The sequence below is a fragment of the Lampetra planeri genome, chromosome 64 (genome assembly GCF_965212315.1).
Source record: "Lampetra planeri chromosome 64, kcLamPlan1.2.h2, whole genome shotgun sequence".
Lineage (NCBI taxonomy): Eukaryota > Metazoa > Chordata > Hyperoartia > Petromyzontiformes > Petromyzontidae > Lampetra > Lampetra planeri.
In genome coordinates, this window is record NC_136170.1 from 3,712,131 (window position 1) to 3,736,594 (window position 24,464).

The window sequence follows — 24,464 nt, forward strand, 5'->3', positions numbered from 1 at the left end:
TGTTAGCGAGCACCTATGAAGGCTGGCACGGTACACGAGGGGGTGGGTGGCCAGCACCACGCCCGGCCGCCTTTGTCTCCCCAAGTGGCGATGTTTACTGCACACCGCTACACCAGGTTCTCACTTGAGGCTGAATCGACTGGGATAGCCCAGCAGCAGAAGCAACATCGCCCCCTACTGACAAAAATTGTGTAGGCACATCTTTTTATTACAGTACAGTGGTACCCCGAAGATCGAACTCAATTCGTTCCAGAAGGCCATTCGAACACCGATTTGTTCGAACACCGAATTAATTTTCCCCATAAGAATTAATGTAAATGACAGCATTTGGTTCCAGACACAAGAAATCTCTCATTATAAAGCATTTTTACACGAAGTTTACAGTAATTACATGCATAAAATTATACAAAAAAACAAGAAACACAATAAATGTAATAAATGAATAAATATATGGATTAATGAAATAAATGAACATTGAACTTCACTTTACCTATAATAAGGAGAGTTGATGGCTTGAGTGGAAGGTGGTGAGGTGGAGGAGGTAAAACCTTTGTCTGGGCAAGCGTCATGCACGCTGGCCATACGCGTCTCAGCCGTACGGCTTCTTTCAAGTGGCGATTGCCCGTTCGACCTCCGAATTTCATTCGGTTTCTGGGGCAAAAAATGTTCGGAAATATCGTTTGAACACTGATTTGTTCGAGTTCTGGTGCGTTCGAACTCCGAGGTTCTACTGTGTTTGTTATTTCACCAGGTAAATTTGTCATTGGCCCACCGCCACCCGACAAAGCCAGTTTAAACCTGAAAGTTTTTTTTATTTTAACAAGTGAGACACCACTGAGCTGTATAGCTCGTTTTTAGAAGCGGCCTGACTCTCACAAATGATAGCGCAATGAAGTGGCTTACCTTCATGTGGAAATTTATAGCAGCCAAATATTACAAATGCACGTTGATTCTAAATGCGGAGAGAGAAAAAAATCCACGTGACCATGGGGAGAGAAACACGCAAACTCCAAATTATCAGCAGGTGTCAGGGTCGGGACTGCATCCACGACCTCCTGCGTACCAGGCGAGAGAGTTAACATCTCCCCACCGCGGCGCCCCATGCATTACCAACGCATATTTGTTTGCATGTTTAACCACAAGTATGTGTAGTTAAAGAAGACTTTGAAGCCTTGTAATAGCCACATTGCCCTACTGCAATATACAGGGACCCAAAAAAAACTCGACAAGACCTCCTCTACTTACGAACAAGTGATGTTCCAGAGGTCTGTTCGTAAGTCGATTTGTTTGTAAGTCCAACTTTACTCCTGTCGATTCTAAACGTGTTGTACGGCGTGTACACGAAACACGGGGAATGGCGTCTTGTTCTGCAGATGTAGATGCCACTGATTCTTCATGTTCTGCAGATGTAGATGCCACTGATTCTTCACGTTCTGCAGATGTAGATGCCACTGGTTCTTCATGTTTTGCAGATGTAGATGCCACTGATTCTTCATGTTCTGCAGATGTAGATGCCACTGGTTCTTCATGTTCTGCAGATGTAGATGCCACTGGTTCTTCATGTTCCGCAGATGTAGATGCCAATGGTTCTTCATGTTCTGCAGATGTGGACGCCACTGGTTCTTCATGTTTTACAGATGTAGATGCCACTGATTCATCATGTTCTGCAGATGTAGTTGCCACTGGTTCTTCATGTTCTGCAGATGTAGATGCCACTTGTTCTTCATGTTCTGCAGATGTAGATGCCACTGGTTCTTCATGTTCTGCAGATGTAGATGCCACTTGTTCTTCATGTTCTGCAGATGTAGATGCCACTATGTTCTTCATGTTCTGCAGATGTAGATGCCACTGGTTCTTCACGTTCTGCAGATGTAGATTCCATCGATTCTTCATGTTCTGCAGATGTAGATGCCACTGCTTCTTCATGTTTTGCAGATGTAGTTGCCACTGGTTCTTCATGTTCTGCAGATGTAGATACCACTTGTTCTTTATGTTCTGCAGATGCAGATGCCACTGATTCTTCATGTTCTGCAGATGTAGATGCCACTGCTTCTTCATGTTTTGCAGATGTAGATGCCACTGGTTCTTCACGTTCTGCAGATGTAGATGCCATCGATTATTCGTGTTCTGCAGATGTAGATGCCACTGGTTCTTCATGTTCTGCAGATGTAAATGCCACTGATTCTTCATGTCCTGCAGATGTAGATGCTGCTGATTCTTCATGTTCTGCAGATGTAGATGCCACTGGTTCGTCATGTTCTGTAGATGTAGAAGCCACTGGTTCTCCATGTTTCTGTAGATGTAGATGCCACTGGTTCTTCACGTTCTGCAGATGTAGATGGCACTGCCGCCATCTATTGCGCGTCCGTTGAACTTAAGACTCTCGGTCCGGACAGGCAACTGGACATATGGACAGGTTTTTTCGTATCTTCGAAAATTCGGGGAGGGGGTGGATTTCCCAAAACGTCAGATAATCACGAAACAAGAATGATTTAAAATGGATTGTTTTTACACATTCATGCATACCATCATGTTTTTAGGTGTTGTGTGTACAGTTTGTTCGTGTTTTAAATGTGTTTACTATATGAAATTGGTATAAATAAACATACAAATAATACAAAAATTAATATCCTGTAAAAGTGACTGAGTTTATTTAGTAAATTATTTTTAAAAATGTGTTTTATAATATGTTCATGCCGAGCGTCTCCTACTATCCTGTACAGCGCTTTGATATCCTTGATGAAAAGCGCTATGAGTGTTTTTATTAGTACCGTACTTACCACTCTAATCTCGAAGACTGCATCATGGGGTGATGTACGTAGCACCACCCATGATGTGTTTGACGATCGCCGGACTGGGTCACAGCCTTCGAAGCGGTTTTGCCGGTTTCGCCGGATCGGCCCGGGACCACCGTATAATGTTGGAAGCATCCGGATAATCGCGCGCCCGCATAATCAATGATTGTGTATATAGATATTTTTCAGAAACGATCTGTGTATCACAAATGATAGCCCCAATTAAATGGCTTATTGGAAATGTATAGCAGCAGCCAAACACCTTCAACATGTGGTGATGTTGATTTTAAATGTAGAGGGGAATAAAACCGGAGGACCTGGAAAAAAATCTACGTGACCACGGGGACAGAGAGAGATGCAAACTCCAATATGCAGCAGGCATCAGGGTTGGGATTGAACCTACGACCTCCTGTATACCAGGCGTGGTAGTTAACACTGTGATGATGTCAAACCCCCAATGGATTTTAAATGTGTGGCGGCCCCTCACATACGGATGATGTCTTATCGGCTACAGTGCCCTTCTCCCTTGCCTCATTGGAAAATGAGTGAAGAACCACTGGAATGTTCTGAACAAACAATAACACCGTTTAGCAGGCAGCAGGTGGCGTTATAGCCACGTAAAATCTCTTGGACGCAGCCACGGAAAGTGGCCTTTGTAACCACAGATGCAGCAACAAAGCGCAGTTTTCACGATACGAATATTATCGCCATTTCACTTTTCCCAGTAACTTTGTAATATCATTTCACGTTATCTATGCGACTTATGTAATTCATTTATCGTGAAAAAATGGAAATCTTATATTCAGTGACTCGCTCACCTATTTTCTCTCTGTTCCACCACTACCGTGTTTGTTTTGTGGGGTATTTTGCTTTTCTAACTTTCTGAACCCGTGCCACATTTAAAATGTGAGTGTATTTGGCGTTTCGCCGGTGATAACAACCACCACAAGCAGCAGCTTCATCACATTGATAGGTGGGTAAAGAGAGACAGCCAGACCTAGGGTTTGAACTCAGGTTCTCAGTGGTGCCGACTCAGGGGGAGCCTGACACGGCCATGATCAACATCCCCAGAGAGAGGGGCAGACACACCCAGGGCTGGAACCCAGGCATATTAAAACTAAACTACAGTGGTACCCCAGAGATCGAACTTAATTCGTTCCAGAAGGCCATTCGAACACCGATTTGTTCAAACACCGAATGAATTTTCCCCATAAGAATTAATGTAAATGACATTAACTGATTCCAGACACAAGAAATTTCTCATTATAAAGCATTTTTACACGAAGTTTACAGTAATTACATGCATAAAATTATACAAAAAAACAAACACAATAAATGGAATAAACGGAAAATATATGGAATAAATTAAATAAGTGAACATTGAACTTCACTTTACCTGTAGTAAGGAGAGTTGATGGCTTGAGTGGAAGGTGGTGAGGTGGAGGAGGAGGTGGTAAAACCTTTGTCTGGGCAAGCGTCATGCACGCTGGCCATACGCGTCTCAGCCGTACAGGTTCTTTCAAGTGGCGATTGGCCGTTCGACCTCCGAATTTCGTTCGGTTTCCGGGGCAAAAAATGTTCGGAAATATCGTTCGAACACCGATTTGTTTGAGTTCTTGTGCGTTCGATCTCCGAGGTTTTACTGTATTAAACTCGTTTCATGTCACCAGGTTAGGCCCCACTGAGCCTATGTAGCTCTTTTTCTGAAGCCACCCTGGATATCACAAATGATAGCTGAGCAAAGTCGCTTATCACGTGGAAAATAATAGCAGCAGCCAATACTCTATAAACACGTGACATTGATTCTCAATGTGGAGGTGAAAAACTGGAGGAGCCGAAGAAAAATCCACGTGACCACAGGGAGAGAAAGACGCAAACTCCAAATATGCAGCAGGCGTCAGGGTTGGGATTGAACTCACGACCTCCTGCGTACCAGGCGAGAGAATTAACATCTCTCCACCGCGGTGCCCCATGCATTACCAAAGCATATTTGTGTTTGCATGTTTGACCTCGAGTATGTGTGGTTATAGTTCAATGGAAGTAGCTTATCATTATGTGGAGATTTATAGCAGCCAAATAATCAAAACAATGCACGTTCTTAGAGAATGGACCCGCGGAAGCGGATATCCCAGAAATATTTCTGACTGAAATTCCATTCCAGGACCTTGGCGCAGCGCGCTGTCCGCACCCCACCCTCTCCCTGCACTCCGAGGGGTCAGTTCGTATGGTGGCGACCAAACCGATACTTTTAATTCTCAATGGTTGGAATTTATCCAAATTATGTAAAAAAAAATACCATTGAACTAAAGTAATTATAAGTGTGGAGGGGAAAAACTGGAGGTCTTGGAGCAAAATCTACGCGACCACTGGGAGAGAGAGAGAGAGATGCTCAAACTCCAAATATACAGCAGGCGCCAGGGTCGGGATGGCACCCATGACCTCCTTTATACCAGGCGAGATGGTTAACATCTCATCACTATCAGACGTTCCATCACAGGTTGCCAAAACCCATAATTAAAACCCAGCATCTCAGCAGCGGTAACTCAATGGCTGACATGGCCATCATGAACCTCTCCAGAGAGGCACAGGAAGACACTCAGTTCGGATGTACCTAAAACATGTGACAATTGGTTAAAGTATTGATGCTCATTATTCATACAGTAAAACTTCCCTTAAAGACCACCCATGTTAACGACTAATCGCCTCCATAGAGCCCAATGTGTTCGGGATCGCACCCACGACCTCCCGAATGCCAGTTGAGGGAGTTAACATCTCCTAGCCACCGTGGCGCTCCTGAAGTGGATTAGTGACACTGACAAGGCCTTTATAAACTCACTGGGAGACGTTTAGCCTGCGGCGGTGGGGCTAAGATCCTGCACTTTAAGACATTGATGTTTTATTGCCCCTCCGACGGAGTGTTATACGCGTAGGAGTAGTTAAGGGGCTTTCGTGACGACTATTATCCACTAGGGTTTGTTCGGGGGCGCCTGTGGCGCCCCCTCACAACCATTTACGGCCTTCAGCCAGGAAGATCACGAAAAAATGGCACACGAACGACACATTGACGCAAGCACCCGATGCTTCGTTTTGAAGTTTTAAAATGAAACATCTTTGAATTGTGTTTTGTTTTGAATGAGATAATTTTATTTCTTCATTACAAGCTTATATCATTTTACATCTAGAAGACTAGATTGAAAAGGACATTTCGTGTGAATTTTCTCTCGTCGTTAAGTAGATGGCCTTGCTGGGGGTTCGGTTCGATGCGGACTTTCACCTGTTTGGGATTGCGGGATCGAGATAAGGCGACATGGAGCTGGCCGTACTAGAAGACCGCTGTCTGCAGATCGATTCCAATGTAATCGAACGTCTGTCCTTGCGCCTCCATCGTTCATGCAGGTGGCGCTGCAAACCTACGCGATGGAAAGTGCAGCGTTCATCACAGATGGATAAACTTGTGTACTTATATAAGAGTATAATCAAGGTTTTATTTTTAGATGATATAGTAGATATATATAACTGTGTCGTTAAACCGCCCACCATCACCCGATACAGCCAATCAGTGAGGGTTAGTCGTGTGAACCAAACACTTGGCCAATTAGGCGAAAGCCGACGTGTTAAACCAATTCATTACTAGATCAGCACTAACCGGTTGTGTGGTTGGAGAGTAGACCCACTGCAAAATTTACAATTATAGCATAGTGTATAGTGTAGTGTATAGTATATAGTGTAGTATACTAGTAGTGCTAACCGGTCGTGTGGTTGGAGAGTAGACCCACTGCAAAATTTAAAATGATAGTGTAGTGTATAGTGTAGTATACTAGTACAGTGCTAACCGGTTGTGTGGTTGGAGAGGAGACCCACTACAACATTTACAATTATAGTGTAGTGTATAGTGTAGTGTATAGTGGTGTATAGTGTAGTGTATAGTAGTGTAGTGTATAGTAGTGTATAGTGTAGTGTATAGTGTAGTGTATAGTGTAGTATACTAGTACAGTGCTAACCGGTTGTGTGGTTGGAGAGGAGACCCACTACAACATTTACAATTATAGTGTCGTGTATAGTGTAGTGTATAGTGTAGTGTATAGTGTAGTATACTAGTTCAGCACTAACTGGTTGTGTGTTGGAGAGTAAACTCACAACTGCATTTACAATTCGAGTATCCGTGACATTGCGCCGGTCATTACAGCAGCAAACAACAGTGAACCTCATCTGGCGACAGCCCAGAATTGTGCAGAAATCCTGTTTCAGAGTTGTGGATTTCTCCACAACTCTGTCGCAGCATCATCAGTCGCCCGATGATGTTGCCGGTTGTCGTTATCGTCGTCGTCCTAAACGCGCCCGTCGTGACACTCGCACCAACCCGTCGTGACACTCGGACAGAGCCCCCAAGAACCAGGTTAGCGGAGAGAGAGAGCCAGAGTGGAATTGCCAAAGACACGACGTGGAATTGGGCTATTTGGTGGTGCTGTTTCTGCAGCTGCTGTGTTGGTATGTGTGTTGAACTTATATTCTTGGTTCTTTCGGTTAAATCACGTAGAAGGGAAATAATAAAATAATAAAAATATCAAATAATAAAATTCTCACGACGTTTCGACTGCAACATAAGCAATCATCATCAGGTGTGAAATCCACAGCAAGACAATTTTTTTTTATTCTGTCGATTTCACACCTGATGATCCACAGCAAGAAATTTGTAAAAAATTATTACCGTGGAATTCACACCTGATGATGATTGCTTGTGTTGCAGTCGAAACGTCGTGAGAATTTTATTGTTTTATATGCTTATTATTTTATTATTTCCCTTCTACGTGACTTTACCGAATGAACCAAGAATATGAATCCCTGCAGTCACAAAAGCTTTAAATCAAAATGTGTTGAACTTATTTTGCACCATACGTAGCCAACCGTTTTAAAGCATGGAGCTGCGGGGGAAGGACAACAAGCTAAACAACGTGTGTACGTACTTCGAAGTTCTTTTGCACTGTACGTAGCCAACTTTATCGGAGGTGCGTGGGGGGGAGGGAGGACAAAAAACGATAACAACAAGCTAAACAACGTGTGTACGTACTTTGAACTTCTTGCGCACCGTACGTCACCATTCGTGCTCGTCAGAGGTGCGGGGGGTGGACAACAAACCAAACGGATATAAAACGGGCAAAACATTTGTCAATTGCCCTTCGTAAAGGCGTCCTTTGAAGAAGGGCAACTGCCTGAAATGTCACCTATTGTGATTTTTTTTCCTTTGAAAGGCCACAACACTTGACCCTGTCATTATGAACCCCACTGAGAATAAGCGCAAGATGGCCCAGACAGACCTTGGGCAAAAACCCACACATCTGAAAAGACACGGGGCCATTGTGACCCACGCCTCCCACCACCCGGAAAGACCCAGGCACAGGGCTTCAACACAGGATCTCAGTTCATGATACAGGGACTCCTCTACTTACGAACGTTCGACTTATGAACTTTCAGAGATATGACCAAACCTAACCGTATGTCCAGTTGCCTGTTCGGACCGATAGTCGTAAGTTCAACTTACGCACAATAGATGGCGGTGGTGGCATCTACATCTGCAGAACGTGAAGAACTAGTGGCATCTACATCTGCAGAACATGAAGAATCAGTGGCATCTACATCTGCAGAACATGAAGAATCAGTTGCATCTACATCTGCAGAACATGAAGAATCAGTTGCATCTACATCTGCAGAACATGAAGAATCAGTGGCATCTACATCTGCAGAACATGAAGAACCAGTGGCATCTACATCTGCAGAACATGAAGAACCAGTGGCATCTACATCTGCAGAACATGAACTAGTGGCATCTACATCTGCAGAACATGAAGAACCAGTGGCATCTTCATCTGCAGAACATGAACTAGTGGCATCTACATCTGCAGAACATGAAGAACTACTGGCATCTACATCTGCAGAACATGATGAACTACTGGCATCTACATCTGCAGAACATGAATTAGTGGCATCTACATCTGCAGAACGTGAAGAACCAGTGGCATCTACATCTGCAGAACATGAAGAATCAGTGGCATCTACATCTGCAGGACATGAATTAGTGGCATCTACATCTGCAGAACATGAAGAATCAGTGGCATCTACATCTGCAGTACATGAATTAGTGGAATCTACATCTGCAGAACATGAATAATTAGTGGCATCTACATCTGCAGAACATGAAGAATCAGTGGCATCTACATCTGCAGAACATGAAGAACCAGTGGCATCTACAGAACGTGAAGAACCAGTGGCATCTAAATCTGCAGAACATGAACCAGTGGCATCTACATCTGCAGAACATGAACCAGTGGCATCTACATCTGCAGAACATGAATCAGTGGCATCTACATCTGCAGAACATGAACCAGTGGCATCTCCATCTGCAGGAGATTATACAACTTTTAAAGCCATTCCCCGTGTTTAGTGTATGCGCCGTACAACACGTTTGGAATCGACGGGAGTAAAGTTGGACTTACGAACACATCGACTTATGAACAGACCTCTGTAAGTAACTTGTTCGTAAGTAGAGAAGTTAGATCGCGTAAATATAAATGTGTCATGAACCCGCCACCACCCGACACAGCGAATCCGTAAGGGATTGTCACGTGAGCCAAGCGTGCCAGTTAGTTACTAGTGCAGCACTAACCGGTTGTGTGGTTTGAGAGTAAACCCACTACAACATTTCCCATTTTTTACTAGTTTAGCACTAATCAGTTCTGTGGTTGGAGAGTAAACCCACTGCGACATTTACACATTCGAGTAGCTGCCACGTTTCGCTGGTTATTACTACAACAACAACAACCGTGCGAAACAACAAGAAGAAGACGAAGACTGACTGCGTGTCCATTAAAACCTTGCCGTCCCCTAATGAGCGCATGTGCGGGGCATTTGACCGAGTTACCTGGTGCTGCCGGCACATACAGCCTCAAATTGCGCAACACTGCGTGCGTGCGTCCGTGCTTGCGTGGGTGGGTGGGTGTCCATATCGGTGACCACACCATTACCGTTTTATTTTTGCGTCAATAAACATTATTGGCAAATGGGTCAACGGCTGAGTTGCCACTCAGCTGGCGGTGGCCGTGAGCGGGAATTGAACTCGGGGTCTCTGCAGGGCTTCGGGGCGCAGTGCGGCGGCGCTGACCGGTGCGCCACTGCTCCCCCACCTCTATCCCTACCCAACACGTACGCACGTGCAAGACGCCCAAACCGGGCCAGGAGTGGTTTTATTTATTAAACGTGGATCGTGAATTCAATCAGACGCCATAAAACAAAGTGTAAGTCCCACCAACTAAAACTAAAACATCTGGAACTCCGCATTACGTTTCTTGGGAAAATCGTTTGAGATTTGGGGTGGCTCAAAGAGAGATTCCTAATTGGCCCTGTCCAGTGACGGGACTTGGGGAGGACGACTAAACATCGTTGAGACGTGGTGGTGCGGCTCAGAGAGAGATTCCTAATGGGCCCTGTCCAGTGACGGGACTTGGGTCGAGGTTAAACATTGTTGAGACGTGGGGTGGCTCAAAGAGAGATTCCTAATGGGCCCTGGTCAGTGACGGGACTTGGGTAAAGGCTAAACATTGTTGAGACGTGGGGGTGTGACTCAGAGAGAGATTCCTAATGGGCCCTGTCCAGTGACAGGACTTGGGTCGAGGTTAAACATTGTTGAGACGTGGGGTGGCTCAAAGAGAGATTCCTAATGGGCCCTGGTCAGTGACGGGACTTGGGTAAAGGCTAAACATTGTTGAGACGTGGGGGTGTGACTCGGAGAGAGATTCCTAATGGGCCCTGTCCAGTGACGGGACTTGGGTCGAGGTTAAACATTGTTGAGACGTGGGGGTGTGACTCGGAGAGAGATTCTTAATGGGCCCTGGTCAGTGACGGGACTTGGGGGGGAAGACAAAAAATCGGCCCCAGGCGTTCATAAACGCACAGCCGGGCCCAAAAACTTGGCCGCGGGATCTAATTTGGTGGCTCCCCCATTTGGGGCTGGGTCAAGAAAAAAACACAAATGGGATCGCAGGTGACGAAGAATCTACCGATAGCGTAAATAAGCAATGAAGCGTTGTACACATTGGAGGTACAGTCGATCATTGTATTATCCGGGTTCCAAAATTATCCGGCGGTCCCGGAACCGTTTCGGTGAAACCGCTCGAAAGGCGGTCACCTAATCTGGCAATCGGCACCACCGTGTTTACATGTGACGAAACAAAGTGGCTACACTCAAATTCAGTGTTTAATATTATATACACTACATTATACACTGCATGCAACTTAAACAATGAAAATACTGCACGTATGTACATCACCCCCTTGATGCAGAGTCTTCGAGATTGGACTGGTAAGTACGGAACGGTGAATACGGCAACTTTTTAAAAGTAGGATATTTATTCTTGTCTACTTGTACGTTTATACCAATTTCACAGAGTAAAATTTAAATCACTACATAAACATACACGCAGCACCTAAAAACGTAATGTTATACAAGAATGTGCAAAAATAAGGTATAGTAAATAATAATGATTTAGTGATTATCTGGCGTTTTTTAAAATCCAGCGCCCCCCCCCCCTCCGCCTGAAGGCACTGGATAATCATCGATTATAATCGATGATTATCGGTTATCAATCGATAATAATGGATAATATCCTGAAATTACATTTCAATTAACTTTTTCCCCCCCACTCTGATCCCATTTGTAATTCCCCCACACACCGGGCGTTTACCCTGCGGACTGCTGCCCCTACGGGCAGTCCAGGGCCTGGCCATGTGAGAGATTACCCAAGCGCTGGGTTCGAGCCCTGGATCTGGGTGTCTGGAGAGGGTTGTGGTGGCGTAGTGGTTAGCGCCGCTGCGCTACGAACCCGGCGACCCCGAGTTCAATTCCCGCTCATGGCCAACGCCCAGTAATGGTTATCTGAACCGGTCGTGAGCCTCTCCTAGCTCGACTCAGCCTCAAATGAGTACCTGGTGCAGTGTGTTAACATTGCCACTCGGGAGACAAAGGCGGTCAGGCGTGGTGTTTGGCCACCCAGCCCTTGTGTGCCGTGCCGGCCTTCCTAGGCGCTACTCGCTAACAGCACTTGCCCCAACAGTCTGTTAAAGGCGATACGGCGGATCGTTGTCTTTGCATGTCTCTCTCTTCTGGGGGAGCGGTGGTGTAGCGGTTAGCGCGCGCTGCGCTACGAATCTAGCAATCCGAGTTCAATTCCTGCTCACGGCCAACACCCAGTGACGGATATCTGTACTGGTCATGGGCCTACTCAAATGAGTACCTGGTGTGGTGGCCGGATGGATGCTGGCCACCCACCCCCTCGTGTGCCGTGCCATCCTTCATAGGCTTATAGACCCGCGTGTATGTATCCATTTTGATTTGAAGCTTTCGTGACTGCAGGAATCCATACTCTGGTTCTTTCGGTAAAGTCACGTAGGTATAAAATAAAATAAATCACGACGTTTAGGGCGCAACACAAGCGTCCATCATCAGGTGGGAAAGCTTGTTTTGCTGTGGTTGTCCCACCTGATGATGGATGCTTGTGCTGCGCCCGAAACGTCGTGATTTATTTTAGTTTATACCTACGTGACTTTACCGAAAGAACCAAAGAGTATGTATCCATTAAGTAGCACCATGGTGGCCAGATGTTAATTCTCGCCTAATATACAGCAGATCGGGGGTTTGATCATAACCCTGAACGCCGACATAAATTTGGAGTTTGCACGTTCTCCCCGTGGTCGTGTGGATTTTTCTCCGGGTCCTCCGTTTCTTCCCTCCACATTTTAGAATAAGTAATATTTAAAAAACTTTTTTTTACACACGCTTTTATGAAATGTACTAGTAATGGAAGAACTCTAGGACTCCAGGAAGTGGCCCCAAAGCTTGTCATAACGCAAGGGACCGTGGTGATTTACAGCCAACGTCAGTTGACCGTGGACAATTAGACCCAAGCCGAAACATAACATATAAAAAATGTTTAAAAAGATATATATTTTAATTTTTTTATGATAGAATATAGTATTGTCATCAGTATGGCATAAGTATACCAAGATTGCAGTCGATACCACATTGGGAGGTGGGTTAAAATTGAGTTACAAGATTTCAGGATACAACAACGACAACAACAACAGACAGTGAGTTAAATGAAAGTGTGCAATTAACACGCGTTAGAGTAATTTGGCTGCTACTATAAATATCCACGTGATAAACCACTTAGTTGAGCGATCATTTCTGGCCAGGATACTCCTGAAAAAGAGCTACATCGCTCAGTGGGCCTTACCTGGTAAAGTCATAGTTTTTAGTTTTAACCAGGAGATTAAATAAACCCATAGACTTACACAGAAACCTATAGACGTACATAGAGACCCATAAACTGACACAGAGAGACCCATTGACTTACACACGGACACAGACTAACACAGAGACCCAGTAGACTTATACAGAAACCTATATATGTACATAGAGACCCATAGACTTACACAGAAACAAATAGATGCACATAGAGACCCATAGACTTATACATAGACCCATAATAGACTTACACAGAGCCCCATATACTTACACAGCGATACCCAATAGACTTACACACAGAGTACCTATAGATTTACGTAGACATCCATAGTCGTGCGCAGAGACCAATCGCCTTGCATAGAGACCCCCATATATACACCTATAGCAGTGGCCCTTTTAACCTTTATTGCAGCCTTGTGGCACCCCATTGGTTAATAATATAAACGCCCAACTTTATCTGTGATGAATATGATGAACGCTGCACTTCCCGTCGTTTTCCTGCGGGGGGCGCTGCAAACCAACGCGCCCCGTGCATGAACGACGGAGGCGCAGGGACAGACGTTCGATTGGAATCGATCTGCAGACGGCGGTCTTCTCGCAAGGCCAGATCTATGTCGCCTTATCTCGATCCCACAATCCCAAACAGGTGAAAGTCCGCATCGAACCGAACCCCCAGCAAGGACAACGAGAGAAATGTCGTTTTCAATTCAGTCTTCCCGATGTAAAATGATATTTATATATAAACAACTTTCTATATCTGTCTGTGATGAATATGATGAACGCTCGAGAGAGAACGAGGCGGTTCGATGTTGATTCTCTGAATCCACTTGGCCCCCATAGCAGACGCTATCACAATCAACAAGTCGCAGGGACAGACGTTCCATTACGTTGGTAAGCGCACAACTTTATCTTTCTTTCTGTGATGAATACTAGGTTGTTATTAAACTCACAGGGTTTGATGAAACAAAGTAGTTTTACTTAATTTTCCCCATGCTTAATTGGTGTTTCGATGATTTACCTTCTAAAACAAATCTAGCCATGTCTCGCACCCCCAGAAAGGGCATCTCACACCCCCGTTACATACAGACTACACTATACACAATACTCCACACGACACTACACACGACACTATACACTACACTACTATACACTACACTATACACTACACACAACACTACTATACACTACACTACTTTACACTACACTACACAACGCTATACACTGCACTACTATACACTACATTACTATACACTACACTATACACTACTATACACTACATTACTATACACTACACTACTATACACTACACTATACACTACAGTATACACTACACACAGCACTATACACTGTACTACTATACACTACACTATATAACACCCCTCGGGTTAAGAGGGAGAGTTTTGAGTGGCGATTAATCCGGGGTCCGACACTGCGTCTGGCCACCAGGGGGAGGGTTGTTGTCACTGGGGGTTGGAAAGACAAGGCCAGCCGGCCACGTGTTCGCTCTGTGAGCACGTGGCCGCAGCCGCCAGAGAGTGGAGGGGAACTCCCACCGAGCATCGCGTGGCCACTTCCAAGTGCGGCGGTTTGAGTTCCGTGTGGGAAGCCCCTTCGGGATTTTCTTAATCTCCCAAACTCGTGGTTTATTTCCACCTTGCTTCTGAAACCCACTGGTGCTCAGCCGGGAAGGGGGGAGCGTTGGGGGGGGGGTACATGTGGAAATGTCCCTGGGGGTAGAGTGAGGTGATTTATACATGTGTGGAATTAGATCGTGTGTGAGAGTCAGTTTACACGACTACACTATACACTGCACTATACACACTGCACTGTATACACTATGCTTAAAAATACACCGCACGCTACACTGCACATTATGTTATACACTACACTATACATTACACTATACACTACACTATACACGACACTACGCTACTATACACTACACTATATAATACACTACTATACACTACACTATAAATTACACTATACAATTCACTACACTACACAATACACTACACTATATACGACACTACACAACACTGCAATACACTATACACTGCACTACTATACACGACACTACTATACACTACACTATACACTAGACTATATACTACTATACATTACACTATACACTACACTATATACTACACTATACACTACACTATACATCACACTATACACTACACTATACACTACACTACACTATATACTACTATACACTATACATTACACTATACACTACACTATACACTACATTATACACTACACTATACACTACACTATACACGACACTATACATTAAACTATACACTACACTATACCCTACTATACACTACACTATACGCTACACTATACACTACACTATACACGACTATACACTATATACACTACACTATACACTCACTACACCAGTGGTTCTCAACCGGGAGTACGCGGACCCCTGGGGGGTGCACGTGGCCATGTCCCAAGGTGAGGCGATTTTTCAACGTGTTGTGGAATTATATTGTACGCGAGAGGAGGAGTCATTGGTGAATAGCTGCGTATGAATCTGCCAATATAAAATAACGAGGGTAAAGATGTTAAGGCATATGGTATAAACGTTTCTATGAAAGACCTTTCTAAAACTCGCCGATCGAGTAGCCGGCGGGCTTGGACAACCTGCGTGGCACGGGCGCAGAACGTCCGTCAGAATTTCGCCCTCGAACCGCTTGCGGGTACTCGGCTGAGTTGAGATCTACGTCGCAAAATGGGACGATTGCTTTTGAATGTCGATGTTCATTCATTCGTGCGTTTACTTCTCAGAACCGTGCCGGGGTCAGGCCAAATTTGCTGAATTTGGCAGGAGCCAACGAAAAGTTGAGAATAACCACCGAGTTAAGCCACCAAAGAAGACAAAGATCCCCCGTGTAGCCTTAACAGACTTGGGGCAAGTGCTGTTAGCACCTATGAAGGCCGGCACTGTGGCACACGAGGGGGTGGGTGGCCAGCACCACGCCCGCCCACCTATGTCTCCCCCCAAGTGGCGATGTTTACTACACACCGCACCAGGTACTCGTTTTAGGCTGAGTCGACCTAGGGGGAAGACACAGGACTGGTACAGATAACCGTCACCGGTGTTGGCCGTGAGCGGGAATCGAACTCGGGTCGCCGTGTTCGTTACGCAGCGACGCTAACCGATACACCACCGCTCCCCTACAGGAGAGAGACACGCACACAAAGACAAAGATCCCCCGTGTAGCCTTAACAGACTGTCGGGGCAAGTGCTGTTAGTGAGTATCAGCAGCACCTATGAAGGCCGGCACTGTGGCACACGAGGGGGTGGGTGGCCAGCACCACGCCCGCCCGCCTTTGTCTCCCCAATGGTGATGTTTACTACACACCGCACCAGGTATTTTTTTTAGGCTGAGTCGACCTAGGGGGAAGACACAGCACCGGTTCAGATGAAATGGTCACTGGTGGTGTGACCGCGACCACCACCACCATCATCATTAAACCATCATCATTAGTCGTGATCTCCTCACTGCTGGATCAGAGGCCTGTCCCAAGCCACGCGGTTGGACTCGGTGACGACGGGGAGATACCTTTGGCCATACTTCACCACCGTGGGGGCAGCGTGGTGAGGTTGGTGACGTTGAGGGGCATAAAGGCGGCGGGAGCGCACAACAACAACAACAACAATACCCGCCATTCACCACTGGTAACGTCACCACGGCGCCTGTGCCAGGCTAGGTGCACTCCGAGGCCACGTGTGAAGTGTGGATGGCTCGCTGGCTGGCAGGAGGTCATGGGAACAGACCCAGGCAGGTGCTATGGGTTGACTGCTGTGCCAGGCTAGGTGCACGAGGAGGAGGAGGTCACGGGACAGACCCAGCAGGTGCCATGGGTTGACTGTTGTGCCAGGCTAGGTGCATGATGAGGAGGTCACGGGACAGACCCAGCAGGTGCCATGGATTGACTGCTGTGCCAGGCTAGGTGCACGAGGAGGAGGAGGTCACGGGACAGACCCAGAAGGTGCCATGGGTTGACTGCTGTGCCAGGCTAAGTGCAGGAGCAGGAGGAGGTCACGGGACAGACCCAGCCAGGTGCCATGGGTTGACTGTTGTGCCAGGCTAGGTGCAGGAGGAGGTCACGGGATAGACCCAGCAGGTGCCATGGGTTGACTGTTGTGCCAGGCTAGGTGCAGGAGGAAGTCACCGAACAGACCCAGCAGGTGCCATGGGTTGACCGACTCTAGATGATGACTGGCAGATGCACCCAGCTACCTGTGCTCCCTACTGTGCCAACTTTGCTGCGTTTTAGCTGCGCTGCGTTTTAGCCGCCCAGCGCTCCGCTCGTTGTTGTGAGCAGCATCGCTGCTCTGCCCCCTGTTGTTGCTGAAGGATTGACTGCCTCCAACTACCCAGTAGCAGCATCCATCATAGAGCCTCCTCCATGGAGGCCGATCTTGACAGCTCCACATCCTTCTCCCACTGCGGGCATCTTCCGGACATTCATGATGGCCGTGTTGGAGGGGAACCGTAGCTCGCGAGAATGGGAACCTGGGTTCGAGTCTCTCACTCACGACACTTGGGGGGGGGCGGGGCGGAGGGGGTTCATAATGACCACGTCAAAACGGCTGAGCCCACAATGCAGAAGTTTTATGGTTGTGATTCCAGTTTGTTTGCCACCGGTGACTAAGCCGGATTGTGTGCGTGTCATGAGTTTCATGCCTCAGCCTGGTGACAGATGACTGTACCAAAGAAAACCACCCAAACCATGATATTGTAAGCTTATAATCCCTGCCACCACGTAATATAATACACCGTAGACTCTCCATTATCCGCGTCCGCGGTTTATCCGATTTGTGAATTATCCGTGCATGCTGAGATTTTTTTTGACAAATTAACACCTCATGGATTTTCCCTTAAACCCAAGTGAATAATCTAAAAACAGTGTTGCGTTGTTAGTCTTGGAAATGTTTATGACAAGTCACGTGCAAAAACCGAACAAATGTGTGCTTCAGTTAATCCGAAATCCACGTGATCGCCATCGACAGTACAGTGGTTGCAATATTTTTACAACAGTGGGGCGGAGTTTGATGTCTGATTGGCTGTGGATCTGCTGCTTTAATCCACTCAGTGGGGCCGGAGTCTTCTGCTAGGCAGCAGCCAGGAAAGTCTAATCATTATCAGTGAGCACACGCACCATCATCATCATGAATCGATCAATCGGTCGACGATCGTTTCGTATTCGTTCTGAATCGAAAGTGCAACAATCACAATGGTCGGCTGTGCTTCATTTTGAGCGATCCCTCCGATCGTTTATTTTTTGTGAGTTTTCATTCATGAAACTGTCCGATGGCAGATAAACGTAAGTCGTCGCGTTGTCATAACTTTGAAGCAGAAACTGCATATTCTGCGCAGCTCTTTAAGTGAGTGTGTTTGTATGGACTTTTGTAATGAAACAAGATCAACGCATTCTTTACGACACATTTGTCTTGTTTGTTAACAAACTAAATTTCCTTAACTTAAACACAATTTTATACCGATATTGGTGGTTTGTGGCACAGATATTCGTGGATTATCCGCGGCCATCCTTCCCCATCATTTGCGCGGAGAATCGAAGCTCTACCGTGCTGCACAAAACTAGAAAGCTGGCTGGCGTGTGACAGATGCCGGGTTGGCGTCACTGAGATCCTGGGTTTGATATTCCGGGTTTCAGTCGCCCCCCCCCCCCCCCCGTGATTGTTCCGGCCGCTCAAGTGCGAGCCAGTTGAAGGTCCCTGCCCGGATCGCGGTGACTTACACGGGGACGCATAGACTCGCACAGAGACACAGAGACTCGCATTTAGACCTTTCGATTCATACAGAGTCCCAAAAACTCACGCAGAGACCCACAGACTCGCAGAGAGACCCGTAGAATCGCAGAGACCCACAGACTCACACAGACAGACCCACAGACTCACACAGAGACACAGAGTCCCAAAAACTCACGCAGAGACCCACAGACTTGCAGAGAGACCCGTAGAATCGCAGAGACCCACAGACTCACACAGACAGACCCACAGACTCACACAGAGACACAGAGTCCCAAAAACTCACGCAGAGACCCACAGACTCACACAGAGACCCGTAGACTCGCAGAGAGACCCACAGACTCGCACAGAGAACCATAGACTCGCACAGACTGAGCTGTGATTAAACTGGGTTCTCAAGTGCAGCAAGTTGATGGTCTCAGCCCAGTCACCGATGACTGCGCACAAAAAAGCCCGCGGATTTTATTTCACGTGATTTGAATGAATTCCAGCCGATAAGAATTAAAAGTATCAGTTTGGCCGCCAACATACAAACCGACCTCTTGAAGTGCAGGGATTGGGGGGGGGGGCGGAAAGTGCGCTTCCATGTTCCTTGAAGGGAATTTCTCAGTCAGCAATAGTTCTGGGTAATCCGCTTCCAGGAGGGGGGCGGGTGGGGGTTATCCTCTAAGAACGTGCGTAATATACATACATTTTGAAGCTACACATTTCCATGTGGTGATGGTGGTGGTGATGAAGATGATGGTGATGAAGATGACCCGCCACTTCGTTGAGCTGCCACTTGTAACAGCCGGGGTCGCTTCTGAAAAAGAAGCGAAATAGCTCAGTGAGGCCTTACCTGGACATTTATTGCAGCAGCCAAATACTCTAAACACGTGACGTTGATCCTAAACGTGTGGGGGGGGGGGGTGCGGGAAATACCGGAGGGCCCCGAGGAAAATCCACGCGACCACGGGGAGAGAGACAAGAACACTCCAAATCTACAGCAGCAGCAGGCGTCAGGGGTGGGGGGATCGCACCCACGCCCTCTATTTGGAGTTTGCGTGTCTCTCTGTTTCATCATCAGCACGGTGGCTATGAGATGTTAACTACCTCGCCTGGTGTGCAGGAAGTTGTGGGTTCGATCCCAACCCCTTGACGCCTGCTGCTGCTGTATATTTGGAGTTTGCGTGTTTCTCTCTCTCCTCATCATCACGGTGGCTCGGAAATGTTAACTACCTCGCCTGGTATACAGGAGGTCGTGGGTTCGATCCCAACCCCTAATGGCTGCTGCTGTATATTTGGAGTTTGCGCGTGTCTCCTCGTGGTCGCGTGGATTTTTCTCCGGGTCCTCCGTTTTCTTTCTCTCTCTACATGTATAAACGTGCGCTCTGAGTTATTTCGCTGCTGCTGTGCATTTGGTTGAGCTACATGGCTCAGTGGGGGCCTCACCCGGTAAAAAAAAAATCGTTTCGGATGTCTGAGCACGATCCCTTAGCCCCGTCCGGGTTTCGGTCTTCCAAACTCCGGAACCACGGTCACAGTTTGTGTATAATCAAAAGTCAAATTAATTCTCCATGCCGAGACTGAAGATGCGATTACATTACATCACGGCTGGGCAGGAGGGGAGGGAGTTTTCTTTACTCTGCGTTGTCCGAGTCCTACTTGGCGCTTCGTGATAATGCCTGCGGCCATGTGCGTGTGTCAGCACATGAGTGTGTGTGTGTTTGAGTCACATGAGAGTGTGTTGGCACATGAGTGTGTGTGTGTTTGAGTCACATGAGAGTGTGTTGGCACATGAGTGTGTGTGTGTTTGAGTCACATGAGAGTGTGTTGGCACATGAGTGTGTGTGTGTTTGAGTCACATGAGAGTGTGAGAGTGTGTTGGCACATGAGTGTGTGTGTGTTTGAGTCACATGAGAGTGTGTTGGCACATGAGTGTGTGTGTGTTTGAGTCACGTGAGAGCGTGAGAGTGTGTTGGCACGTGAGTGTGTGTGTGTTTGAGTCACATGAGAGTGTGAGAGTGTGTTGGCACATGAGTGTGTGTGTGTTTGAGTCACATGAGAGTGTGAGAGTGTGTTGGCACATGAGTGTGTGTGTGTTTGAGTCACATGAGAGTGTGTTGGCACATGAGTGTGTGTGTGTTTGAGTCACGTGAGAGCGTGAGAGTGTGTTGGCACGTGAGTGTGTGTGTGTTTGAGTCACATGAGAGTGTGAGAGTGTGTTGGCACATGAGTGTGTGTGTGTTTGAGTCACATGAGAGTGTGTTGGCACATGAGTGTGTGTGTGTTTGAGTCACATGAGAGTGTGTTGGCACATGAGTGTGTGTGTGTTTGAGTCACATGAGAGTGTGTTGGCACATGAGTGTGTGTGTGTTTGAGTCACATGAGAGTGTGTTGGCACATGAGTGTGTGTGTGTTTGAGTCACATGAGAGTGTGTTGGCACATGAGTGTGTGTGTGTTTGAGTCACATGAGAGTGTGTTGGCACATGAGTGTGTGTGTTTGAGTCACGTGAGAGCGTGAGAGCGTGAGAGTGTGTTGGCACGTGAGTGTGTGTGTGTTTGAGTCACATGAGAGTGTGAGAGTGTGTTGGCACGTGAGTGTGTGTGTGTTTGAGTCACATGAGAGTGTGAGAGTGTGTTGGCACATGAGTGTGTGTGTGTTTGAGTCACATGAGAGTGTGTTGGCACATGAGTGTGTGTGTGTTTGAGTCACATGAGAGTGTGTTGGCACATGAGTGTGTGTGTTTGAGTCACGTGAGAGCGTGAGAGTGTGTTGGCACCTGAGTGTGTGTGTGTTTCAGTCACATGAGAGTGTGAGAGTGTGTTGGCACATGAGTGTGTGTGTGTGTTTGAGTCACATGAGAGTGTGTTGGCACATGAGTGTGTGTGTGTTTGAGTCACATGAGTGTGTTGGCACATGAGTGTGTGTGTGTTTGAGTCACGTGAGAGTGTGTTGGTACGTGAGTGTGTGTGTGTTTGAGTCACATGAGAGTGTGAGAGTGTGTTGGCACATGAGTGTGTGTGTGTTTGAGTCACATGAGAGCGTGAGAGTGTGTTGGCACATGAGTGTGTGTGTGTGTTTGAGTCACATGAGAGTGTGTTGGCACATGAGTGTGTGTGTGTGTTTGAGTCACATGAGTGTGTTGGCACATGAGTGTGTGTGTGTTTGAGTCACGTGAGAGTGTGTTGGTACGTGAGTGTGTGTGTGTTTGAGTCACATGAGAGTGTGAGAGTGTGTTGGCACATGAGTGTGTGTGTGTTTGAGTCACATGAGAGCGTGAGAGTGTGTTGGCACGTGAGTGTGGTGTAGCAGGAAGCACGCCGCTGCGCTACGAATCCGGCGATATGAGTTCGATTCCTGCTCGGGACCAATAAGAGTAGTTCTCTGTGTGGTGAGTCCATGGGTCTCTATGTGAGTCCATGGGTCTCTGTGTGATGAGTTTATGGGTCTATATGTGAGTCTATGGGTCTCTATATAAGTCTATGGGTCTTTGTGTGATGAGTCTATGGGTCTCTGTGTGAGTCTATGGGTCTTTATGTGAGTCCATGGGTCTCTGTGTGATGACGCTATGGGTCTCTGTGTGAGTCAGTAGATCTCTGCGAGTGTATAGGTCTCTGTGAGTCTTTGGGTCTCTATATAAGTCTATGGGTCTCTGTGTGATGAGTCTATGGGTCTCTGTGAGTCCATGGGTCTCTGTGTGATGAGTCTATGGGTCTCTGTGTGAGTCTATGGGTCTTTATGTGAGCCTATGGCTCTGTATGTGAGTCTATGGGTCTCTATGCGAGTCAGTGGATCTCTATGCGAGTTTATAGGTCTCTATGTGAGTCTATGGATCTCTATATAAGTATATGGGTCTCTATATGAGTACATGGGTCTCTGTGTGAGTCTATCGGTCTCTGTGTGAGTCTATGGGTCTATGTGTGAGTCAGTGGATCTCTATGCGAGTTTATAGGTCTCTATGTGAGTCTATGGGTCTCTATATAAGTATATGGGTCTCTATATGAGTACATGGGTCTCTGTGTGAGTCTATCGGTCTCTGTGTGAGTCTATGGGTCTCTGTGCGAGTCCATGGGTCTCTATGCGAGTCAATGGATCTCTATGCAAGTTTATAGGTCTCTATGTGAGTATGGGTCTCTATATAAGTATATGGGTCTCTGTGTGAGTCTATGGGTCTCTGTGTGAGTCTATGGGTCTCTGTGCGAGTCTATGGGTCTCTGTGTGAGTCTATGGGTCTCTGTGTGAGTCTATGGGTCTCTGTGCGAGTCAATGGGTCTCTATGTGAGTTAGTGGATCTCTATGCAAGTTTATAGGTCTCTATGTGAGTCCATGGGTCTCTATGAGTCTATGGGTCTCTATATAAGTCTATGGGTCTCTACATAAGTCTATGGGTCTCTGTGCGAGTAAGTGGATCTCTATGTGAGTCTATGGGTCTCTGTGTGTGTCTATGAGACCCCAGTGTAAACAGGAGGTGATATATTCTGCTCAGGAAATCACAGTAATGCACAAATATTATTAATTAACTACACAATAAATGTTTGTACTCACATCTGTAGAGACGGAGCAAGAGGCTTTGTTTATATTTGCATTTAAACCAGCAAGCTTGCCGGGAACTAAACGATTAAACTATTTATTTTTATTTTTACCAACGGTAAGGGCCCCACTGAGCTATGTAGTAGCGCTTTTTCAGAAGGGACCAGCCCATTACAAATGATAGCTCACACGAAGTGGGCTCATCATCACGTGGACATTTATAGCAGCAGACAAACTCTAAATGCGTGATGTCGATTCTAGATGTGGAGGGGGGGAAAACCGGAAGCCGGAGAAAAGTCCATGCGGCCACAGGGAGAGAGAGAGACACACAAACTCAAAATATACAGCAGCAGGCATCTTCAGGGTCGGCATCGAACCCACGACCTCCTGTATACCAGGCGAAGTACTTAACATCTCCTAGCCACCATGATGATGGTGATGAAACAGAGAGACACGCAAACTCCATATATACAGCAGGCATCGTCAGGGTCGGGATTGAACCCACGACCTCCTGTATACCAGGCGAGGTAGTTAACATTTCCTAGCTACCATGATGATGGTGATGAAACAGAGAGACACGCAAACTCCATATATACAGCAAGCATCGTCAGGGATCGAACCCACGGCCTCCTTTATACCAGGCGAGGTAGTTAACATTTCCTAGGCTATGCGTGGCCCCTGCTTGGTGAGTTTGCGCGGGAGGCTTTTTTTGGCATTGAACGTGAGCCCCCACCCACCCCCACCGTATTAGACGAGTCACTCTTGCCAACAACATTCAACAAAGCCAGCGACGTGTCAGCAGGCCTCTGACTCTGCTGATGAGACACAGCGCGGTCGAAACGGGTCCATCGGTTTCGCTCCCCCGGCTCGCTCAAACAATGGAAAATGATACCTGCCAAGGCTGATGGGAATACATTTTTTTAAAATCATAGTTCCTGACTAATCAAATTGCTATACCTGGCAGTCTAATTGGACCCGACCTGTAATTCATTAACCAGAGGCAAACACGAGTTATATTGGGTTTCCCGTAACCCCCCCCCCATCCGCCAAGTGCTTCACCTGGCGAT

General features: G+C 46.7%; 1 protein-coding gene across 1 annotated transcript in view; it reads left to right on the forward strand.

Moving 5' to 3' along the window:
* LOC144737109 (uncharacterized) overlaps positions 1-24,464 on the forward strand; it is a 53,578-nt gene that overhangs the window by 971 nt on the left and 28,143 nt on the right. The window lies entirely within an intron of this gene.